Source organism: Erpetoichthys calabaricus, chromosome 3 (genome assembly GCF_900747795.2).
Source record: "Erpetoichthys calabaricus chromosome 3, fErpCal1.3, whole genome shotgun sequence".
NCBI lineage: Eukaryota > Metazoa > Chordata > Cladistia > Polypteriformes > Polypteridae > Erpetoichthys > Erpetoichthys calabaricus.
Window position 1 is genome coordinate 165,493,641 of NC_041396.2, and position 11,273 is coordinate 165,504,913.

Consider the following 11,273-nt stretch of genomic DNA (forward strand, 5'->3'; position numbering starts at 1 on the left):
GTAATGTGAAATGTGAGTGAACTTGCTTATTTTGCTAGTCATTAGCAAAAGAGGAACAGATGATCTTAGTTAGGTAAGTTGATATTTATGTTAGAGATGTCTACATGCGCATATAGGAAAATTTAAAGTCACAAGTTCATGTGAACGTGAGTTTTTTGTACTTATGTTAAAGACAAGACCAAAAAAGATTAATGTGATAAGTAATACTTACAGTATACTCATTTAGTATATGATTTTATACAAAACAACTTACAAGCTTTGGATAAGCTTGTTAGAGGCAATGTTGAAACTGTTACTGCAGGACAAGATCACAAAATTAACCATCACAAGTGAAGAGCTCTAAACCAAATAGAACAACACAAAACCAACCAGCTATTCCTTCTTACCTATAAAATACATCACATCCAAACCAATATCAATTAGAAAAATATTTGCTAAAGAAGAGAGTTTCAAATGCTTCTCAAATACAGTGGTTCAGATGGACGTTGGCAGCTCATTCCAACAGCTAGTAGCTACACATGACTGGCTTGGTAGGCATTAGTGATGAGTCAAGATATACAGAAACTGGGTGTGGAACAAACAGTGTGGCTGAGGTAATAAGGACTTTCATCTTTGACAGACTGAGCTACAGCTGATCTTCTTTCATCCAGGCTGATATATTTCTGAGACATACCAAAATTCTAGCTGAGACCATGTGGTCATTTGGAAGGAACAAGAAGTATAGCTGAATATCATTGGCATAGCAATGATATGAGAATCGATGGAACTGGATAAAAGAGCCTAGCGAGGTGATGTACATGGAGAAGATAAGAGAAGAAGACCCAGCAGTTATCTTTGGAGCACATCTGTGCTTTCTGAGGCAACTTTGACATACCTCCCCTCCAGCAAAAGAGGTAGGATTCAAATCAACTGAGAGCAGTCCCAGTGATGTCTAGGTCAGAGAGGGTGGCAAGGAGGATGTGACAGCTAATTTGTCAAAGGCAGAGGAAAGATCAAAGTGTATAATAACACTGGTCTACAAAAAATATTTTTTGTTTGCTTCTGGGAACTTCAGAGCATCTCTTTATTAAGTTTTTTACAATGATTTCATATATGAAATCAGAATTAAGCTAGCACATCAGGTTTTTGAAATACACATCATTGACTTTTGAATATCAATATAATATATCAACACAATATCTGGAGCTTGAACTCTGTCCCACCAAAATTGTTTTGATGTGTTTATTCTGAAAACAAACCAGAAGATGATACCAGAGACACGTTAAAGCATATTTATGCCAATTGACCTCAATATAAAAGAGAAGTCAGCATGCCCAAAAATGTTGGAGGCACTCGCTTTTGTGCTTGTACTGCACATCCGTCTCTCTTTGCAAGAACAAACAGTAGTCACCCATCATGCTCGGAATGAATTTTTCCCAATATCAGTTTTCCATCATCTTTATATCTTGATGAAATCTTTCCCTATGCCCATCTCTGACATCGCTTAGATTTGGTGGAAAAAAGTCGAGATGAGAATGTAAAAAATTAATCTTCAGTGACATTCTGGCTCCCGTAAGCTAATATACTTTCAGCATATTCTCCACAAGCTCAGTTTAATTCTCTGCTCTGTGACTGTCAAGAAAATTCTGGACAACCCACACGAATGAGGGTGCTGATTCAGTTGGCTTCAGTTTCCTTTTGAACTCATTGTCAAGCATCAGTTCACATATTTCAGGGCCAACAAAAACACCTTCCTTAATTTTGGCTTCACTTTTCTCGAGACCAAACTTATTTCTTAAATGCAGAAACGCATTGCCTTTACTGTCCAGTCACCTTAGTTGTCCAAGACCTGGAACATAATTTCTTAAAAATGGGACGTGCTGGATGAAAACGGTTTTCAGATTTGGAGTCAGCAAGTGAAATTTGTTAAAGTACAGATGAAAGAATCCCAGTAGCAAAATGCTTGTTGACCAGTGTAATTAATGACATGCTGGTAGTTCTAGCCAGCCGTATCTTGTCAACAACAGTTTGCTTACTTCAGATGGGTTGAGTGTGGGCTTTTTTGAATAGTAGAGTTACCTAAAGTGCCTGCGTTGAGTGAGGTGTTGATGATCTGTGTGAGTGCAGAAATGACTAATGGAGTGATAGCCTGGAGGACATATGAGGGAATAAGGTCAAGTGGTAGTGGGGTGACTAGACAGGAGACAGAAAACTTCACTGGTGGAGAACAGTGAGAGAGAGGAGAATGTTGTTAAGTGCTCAGGAAGGAGCAGGCTATTTGGCCTGTGTGATGAAAATATACCACTGATGCCAATCACCATTTCATGAATAAAGGCCTCAAACTCATTAACAGTCAGGTTGGAAGTGGAGGGATTGGAGCGTTGAGAAGTGAAGTGAAGGTAGAGAACAAGCCACATGTCTCGGTGGTGTTGCTAATCCAGTCCTGGAGGAAACTTACTTTGGTGCTGATAGTGACAGAAGAGAAGGCAGATACAAAAGATCAATGCTTAACTAAAACACCCTGGGCCTTTGACCTCCTTCATTTCCTTTTGGCCTGAGGACAGAGAACAGTGTCAAGACATGGAGACAGAATTGAACATAGAATGCTAGTAGCAGAATTAGTATCAAGTAATGAGAAGTAGTTAGGAGGGAAAGAACAGGGGAGACTAGAGAAGGGAAGTGGGTAGGGGAGTATATGGACATAAGGGACACAATGACAGATGGAGAAGTGAAAAGTATCAAAGCAAACCAAATGAAAAAGTAGTCAGATTTGTGTAGGAGAGTGCATTTTTTTCCGATGCAGTTTAGTGCAAGAGAAATGTCAGGGGATAAAGTCCTGATAAAATTTGTGGGATAAAGACCTGAATCAGATAGATAGATAGATAGATAGATAGATAGATAGATAGATAGATAGATAGATAGATAGATAGATAGATAGATAGATAGATAGATAGATAGATAGATAGATAGATAGATAGATATCACTTTATTTGTCTCAAGGGAAAATTTGGCTTTTTGCAAAGCAAGTGGATTGTCTAGATTTATGTTCACATTCCTGAGGATAAGCATGTCCAGCTCATTGACGATATTCTTCAGCAGGCCTGGAGGGCAACACTGATCAACAATGTAAAGTTTATATTAATAGGTAGGAGATAGTGATTGTGTGGCACCTGAAGGTAGTGTTGTTGCACAGAGTACCAAAGCGTGTACAATGTTGACTTCTTGTAAACTAGGAACCTATCAATCCCCCCTTCCAGGGGAATGACAGATATGAAAAAAGGTGAAGCTAGAGGAAAGTGTTATTGGCATTGATGTATTCTCTGCGCAGATCTAGGCCTCAGTTATTGTACAGCTTGAAGTGCTTTTTTAAAATATTTGACTGTCTATTTTAATGAAGCTTTAGCCACATGCTGCTTTCTAGGAGTAATTACTTAGGCATAATGGTATCCACATTACTAACCGAGAATGGTAAATCGGATGGACGCAGGGACATCCGGCCATGGGCCGTAGCCACAAAAAGACGTACTGCGCAGGCGCCCCAAGAAATGAGGCGCCGCGGGAGGCGGCCATGACCACAGAAAAAAGGAGTGAGCACAGAAAAAAGGAGTCAAAGAAATGAGGCGCTGCGACCACAGAAAAAAGGAGTCAGCACAGAAAAAAGGAGTGAAACGCCGGCGACGCACACAGCGCCGCACCAAACCCATTGCACACGAAACTAGCACACAAAACAAAAGAAGCGGCTCGCGCCCCACAAATCCCCCCCCCCCCACCTCCAAGCACCCCCCCCCCACAAGCAACAGACGGGACACACACAAAGAGGACGATTCAACAAGCCCCTGGCACACAAAAAAAAACGAACCCGCAAACCCCCCCCCCTACAAGCAACGGACGGGACACACACAAAGAGGAGGATTCAACAAGCCCCTGGCACACAAAAAGAAAGAAGACGCTCGCGCCCCACCACTCCCACCACCCCCTCCAAGCAACATACCCCCCCCCCTCCTCAGACGCCGGCAAAGCACACAGCGCCGCACGAATCCCATTGCACACGAAACGGGACGCACACAAAGAGGAGGATTCAACAAGCTCCTACCACACCAAAAAAAAGAAGCCGTGACCGCCACACCAAGCCCATTACAGACGAAACGGGACAGACTACGGACATGGCACACGAAACGTTCACAACAACGACAATTCAGACCCACAAACACACTAACATCAATAAGAAGTGACACCCAAAGCCCCATTTCTAAAGGAACCGTCCGTATTAAACATACGTCATCTCAATACCTTCACACTATGCAGCATAGGTGGATCTCCTTACAATAAAGCACTATTAACCGTTCAACTGCAGAAAAGGCTCCATATTAACAGTGAGTGCGATCCTCCTTATTACTTATCCATATTTCTCACGCTGAAGAACAAACAAGTCATGAATACACGCTCGCGGGTACAAAACGATACGGCTCGGATAACGGAACCAAACACACGAACCCGCATGAAAAAACAAAATACACGGCGGCGCATACAACGCGCTTCTGAAACTCCGGGAGAAAAAATGTCTCGGCTCCAAAAACGCAAAGCTCAACTAACCCCGTTACAGAGACGAGCCCAAATGGACCGACACAATCAACGTAGACGCATACAGCGCGCGTCTCAAAGTGCTGCATCAAAACAGGCACGAGTTCAAACCGAAAGACCTCGCGTCTCAGACATACAAAAATGGGAGCGAAGAGACAGCATAAATGAATGCAGACGTCTACAACGCGCATGTGAACTGCCGGAAAACAAGCAAGCAAGGCTCCAAAAACAGAAAGCTCAACTGACCGACATACAAAAACGGACAAGGCTCGATACAAACAATGCACGACGTAGACTGAAACTGACTTTTCGCACAGCACAGGCGAATCGATTACACCTCCAAAATAGCGCGTCCCAAATACTGGACATGCAACAACGCGCCTCTCAAACGCCACAAGCAAAACATGCCCGTCGCGGACATCAACGCCAGAGACCTGCTAAACGCTTGCGCCACTTAGCTGACAACGCGTTCAATAATGAGTCCACTATTGAGGAAAATTCATTGGGATTAATGAATGTCATTTGCAATCATTGTCATTCACTTAACTTCCCTGAAGAAACAACTGGCAATACAAGTAATGAATTTACACGTTGTTGTCAAAAGGGTCAGATTAGACTGCCTCCTTTACATTCATATCCTGAATATCTACAGAAGCTTCTAACTAACGACGTACCTGAAAGTAAAAACTTTATGAACTGCATTAGATCCTACAATAGTTCATTTGCTTTTGCATCTACCGGAGTAAATATCAGGCCACCAAAAGGCAATGGCCCATACTGCTTTCGCATATGTGGACAAATATTGCATCACATTGGAACAGTGCACCCTGAAACAAATCAACAACGCAAATATGCACAAAGATATTATTACAATTCCCCAATCCTTTATCTGCGACGACTTAGTTACAGAGATATTTGGAACAGCAATCTCATTAGACCAAATACCCCTTTTAACACAACGCACTATATTATGTCCAAAAAATATTAATGTTGATCACATTAATAACCAGGTCATTTCATTACTTCCTGGAGAGGCACGGCTCTTTCTAAGCTCTGACAAAGTTGACTCTGATGACGACAATGAACATCTGAATTTCCCCTTAGAATATTTGAACACTATTAACCCAGCCGGATTACCACAACACAATCTTAGCCTTAAAAACGGAACAATAATCATGCTATTAAGAAACCTTAACACTAAACAGGGTTTATGCAATGGCTCACGTTTAGTCGTCAACACCATGACACACAATGTTATTCAAGCAACAGTTCTTACAGGATCACATGCTAACAATACTGTTCTCATTCCTAGAATTGACCTTACGAGTTCTGACCTAGAATAAACGCCGACAGTTCCCCATTAAACCTGCATTTGCCATGACCATCAACAAATTACAAGGACAAACCATGGACAAGGTTGGCATCTACCTCTCTGAACCCGTTTTTGGACATGGACAACTTTATGTTGCCTTCTCACGTGTTCGACGTTCATCTGACGTTAAAGTTAAAGTTATAAATGCTCCATGCCAAGGAAGACTCATTCAAGGACAGGACACCATCTTTACTACTAATGTTGTGTACAAAGAAATATTCCAATAAACCATTACTCTGTGCCAAACACTGTATTGTTTGCTTTCTATATGCATCATCCACACCTGCACACTATTCTATATCTCATTCATACATCTCACTCTTTGTCATGCCCCAACGCCAGGGGTTGGCGAGCGAAGCGAGCAGGGGGCAGAGCCCCCTAGTTGAGAAAAAGAGTGTTGGGAAGTAACATTTTTTTGTTTATCAGATTTGAATTCCATTTCAACGGACCACCATTGTCCTAATCTTTTTCCAATAAGAAGACTCTTTTTGAAATGTATGTATTATTTTGTTGTATTTACTGTATTTTTCTTTTGTCCCTCTATTATCCCATCGTCTATTTTTATTAAATCCACCCACAATCTTTTCAGCTATTGCCTTGAAAACCTTCTAGAAAATCTGAGTGGTAAGCTATAAAATTCGTTAAAAACATTTTGTTGAAATCACTTCACTGATATATCTGCTGGCTGCCATCTCTTATTATTTCCAGCTTTTTGTATGAAAATTGGCTGGCTGTTTGGCAATTATCTTGATTGCTCATTTTCATGGCTAACTCAAAGGAATATTATTAATTCTTGTGAGTTTTTTAAGTAGAATGAACATGGCTTTCAGTAAGAAACCAGATCCTTCAATGCCCTAAGTGACACCATATTCAAGGGATAACAGGCCCGCTTTTGTTCTTATTTGTAGCAGACTGTGATCCCTGAAATTTAACTTTATACTCTGTCACAAATTGCAGTGGCTCACAATGTTTCTTTGTATACTTTTGTGAAGATATAAGATTTTAGAATTAAATTAACATAGCCAGGTTCCATTTATATAGTCACAGCTAAGTAGCATTGCATTTGTGTCTGCAGTCATTTCTGGGGTTGTCCACTGTATACAGTGTGATAGCATCACTGATGTCACTTCCGGCTCACAAGCCCCTGAGTGCACCTCTTCACCTTTAACTTCCTTTTAAAGGGTTTCAGCACCATCTAGAGGCAGTCCAACTGTTGTTTGTCATACAGATACACAGGTTTCAGCTTATAGTGCCCCAACTCTTTATGATCTCTTTGTTTTTTTTCCTTACAGTGGCATAGTTGGCAGGATTACTAGCAGTGAGTGGTGGAGTGCTGACAGAAGAAGTATTAGCATTGCAGGTTCAGGGGGCAAGCCAAAGGACTCGGCTCACTGAGTCAGAGGCTTGGCTAGCAGCCAGTATGGTGCTCTGTAATGAACTAGCAATCAAACCCTCTCATATATTAGTCCTGCTTTATCCTAAGGATGAAGTGAAGGCGTACCTCCTCATGTTTGAATAAACAGCCACCCAGCCACTGGGAATGCAAGTATTGGGCACAAATACTGGCTCCTTTCCTGACTGGCGAGGCTCAGAAGGCTTATTACAATCTCGATGAGCAAGCTGACAGAGTTTATGACAAATTTAAAGCTGAGATCCTGGAGTGCTACGATGTGACTGAGGACCTACAGGTGAGACAGTATCGTGAGCGGTGCTTCTGCCCAGAGTAGCTGGCACACTCACAGGCATACAAGCTTTGGGGAAAGTTTTGGCAAGCACCGAAACCCAGAAATAATACCACACAGCAGGTGGTTGAGGTTGTCGCTTGTGACAACCTGATTAATTCACTTCCCAAGTCTCTTGCCCGATAGATCTACAGGCAAGCATGGAAGTATATGGACAAAAAACATAAAAGCTATCAAGCATCTCCAGCTGACCATCGAAGTCGAAGATACGGAACAGCTGGATGATCACCGTATACCCCAAATGGTTTGTGACCAAAGAAATGAGCCCAGCTGGTGAGACAAAAGGGCCAACCACAAAAGCCTAAGGACACGAATCCACCCCTCCCATGCTGTCTCAAGTACAGAAAGTTGGGGCACATCATTTTCAGTTGTCTCCATCTGGATGAGCCTATGGACTGTAGGTGGGCTCAGGGAGGTAGGTACTGTGCACTGACTAACCCTCTCTTAGTTTCATATTCATGTGCGGTGTTGATAAATGGTAGAGTCAATTGCTTTCATTGGGTGTCTTCTCACTGCTGTGGGTAACAATAGAGACAACTATATTAGCAGTTGTATCCCATGTCACCCCAGGTTGGTATTGGTTACCTCCAATAAACATGCATTCATGAAAAAAAAAATATATATATATATTGTGGCGGACAGCCAGGGCCCTTGCCTGGCCAGAACGCCTCTTCTGTATATGGTCCGGTGGAAGAGAAATGGACTGATCAGTACCTCCCCCGAGACGCTAGATGGCAGCCCCCCTGGGTGGCAGTGATGCCTCAGATTCCCTCAGGGCTCCATGGGAGATGGAGTTCTCTATGACCCTGTTGGGATCCGGGGGGTGCCACTAAGGGGAACTTCAGTGGTTCTTGACCTCATGTAGGCGGTTCTTCCACCACACCCGGAAGTGCTGCTGGAAATCCATCATCAAACACTTGGATTACTTCCGGGTGGACTATAAAAGGAGCCAGCAGCCAGCACTCCGGGAGCCAGAGTCGGGAGGAGGGAGACAAAGCTTGCCAGAGAGGAGTGGAGGAGAAAAACAAGGAAAAAGAATTGTGTTTTTGTGCTGTGTTTGTGGGCCTGTGTTGTGTCTGTGGGTACGGGGAAGACATAGCCCACAGACAAAGAAAATAAATAATTATTTGTTTTATTACGTGTGCCTCTGGTGTCTGTCAGGAAAGGCATTGATATAGCCCCTTTTGTCACAATATATATATATATATATATGGTTGAAATAGTTTACTGTCAAATAAATGCAAAGAGTACGCGACACGTGTTTCGGCCTCATTCTGGGCTCATCAGGCGTACACACTCCACTGCACTCCCTCTCGGGAATCGAACGCTGACGTCCGAGGTTCGATTCCCGAGAGGGAGTGCAGTGGAGTGTGTACGCCTGATGAGCCCAGAATGAGGGCGAAACACGTGTCGCGTACTCTTTGCATTTATTTGACAGTAAACTATTTCAACCATTCTATGATCTGCTCCTCACAAACTGAGGGCACCGTGGTGGATGTTAGCAGATTGCTGGCCAACCACAAGCGTTACCTGGTAGGTAACCACCCATACAATCAGATTGTGACACAGACTACGAATGCCGTGATATATATATATATATATATATATATATATATATATATATATATATATATATATATATATATATATACACACACACACTCTTTAAGTTATGATTGTTTAGCCATTTTACAACCCATGGACAAAAACTAGCATTAGTTCCATGCTGGGAACTTCACAGTTTTTTTTAAATTATTTTATACTTTTGCTTACTTAGCTGGGAATCTCAGAAAGTTATCAAGAGCTTTCTGATATCAATGTCTGAGGCATTCAGTGTACTGTAAGAAAGATAATGTCAACATGCTCTGATAGCAATGTGAGGTTTTCTCCTGTATGAGTGAGAAGGGAGAAGGTGAAGATGGTAAAATGCTAGTTTTTTAAAAACTGCCAAAGAGACATTTATGTCTCTTGCTACATTATATCTTCACTTTGCTAGAGAATATATACCCTGTAAGAAGAGAAGATGCCTGGCAGTGGAATGGTCCTCAGCATCTTTCTACTGCTTGAACTGAAGGAAGACTCAAAGGACTCAAGTCATATGCTTCCGTGTATCTCCATAAATCTTCTGTTAATGGTTTAATGCAGAATCTTCAGTGCAGCACAATTGCTCTTTCTTTCACAGACAACAGACAGGACGGTATAAGACAATAGTTTCTCCAGTAGACAGCTCATACCTGATCATGAAGATGAAGTTTAAGCATAAAAGACAACTCAAATAATTTAGTTCACACATAACATTATGTCTTTAAAAAATTTATACACTTGCAAAGCAAATATAAGGAGAATACATATCTTGAATTTTAACTCATCATGTAGTATGTGATGATGGCATCTATGTATCACCATGTTGTCCTGAGAAATAGCCTTTATGCCAGTCAGTTATATCAAGTGCTCTCATTGACAGTTAAATGTAAAAGATGTTTATTCCAATTGCCAAATAAAAAATGCCAAGTTGTTTTTACAATTAAAATTGTGTAAATAATATTATTCTACCGACTCTGTAACAATTAATGGAGCTAGTCTTTTTATTAAGAATATTAATATCTACCAGTCTTACGCGGTATGCTTACTTTGCAGATACTGCTGTATAACTGGAGTTTATTCAAATCTGGGTCATTATGAAAGAGCTCTCCTGCAGTGACAAAACTAACAGTAAAGAAAATATTTCAAATTTGGGCTTTGAAAATGCAAATTCGTAGAGCTCTATGCCTTTTGTTTCCTCTTTCTTCTTATTTTAGGTGGCTCCATGCTGATAGTCAAGTGGTATGAACATTTTTTTTCCAGAAAGCTAAAAAGTCTTTAAAGTCATTAAAAATATGTTTGCCTATCACAGGTACAGACTCTGGTTAAATATTATTTGATTAATTTATTTACTGTTGACTGAAAAAAATCTGAATTTCTTTTCCACTTTGCTTCTTATAAGAATATTTTTCTAAATATTTCTTTTATAGTCCATTGAACATTTTTTCTTTTTGTTGAAACAGCGTATTGCATGTGAAATATTGGAAAGAAATTTACAAGCGCTTTTATTTAATGGCTTTAATGGCTTTCCTAACATCAAGAATCTCTCCCTCTCTCTCTCTCTCTCTCTCTCGCTCTATATATATATAATATATATATATATATATATATATATATATATATATATATATCCATCCATCCATTATCCAACCCGCTATATTCTAACTACAGGGTCATGGGGGTCTGCTGGAGCCAATCCCAGCCAACACAGGGGGCAAGGCAGGAAACAAACCCCAGGCAGGGCGCCAGCCACCGCAGATTATAAATATATATATATATATATATATATATATATATATATATATATATATATATATATATATATATATATACTATATATGGCATCCACAACAGGGCTGGAATGTCTCAAAAATAAAGGCAACAAGAAGAATAATGAAAGAGGGTTGTAAGGCATATCCAGTGAACAGAGGTTCGTAAATCTACAGCATGATTGAAACAGATGGACTAAAGATTGCACCTAGTTATAACATAATCTTCGTCAAACCAAACTAAGACAA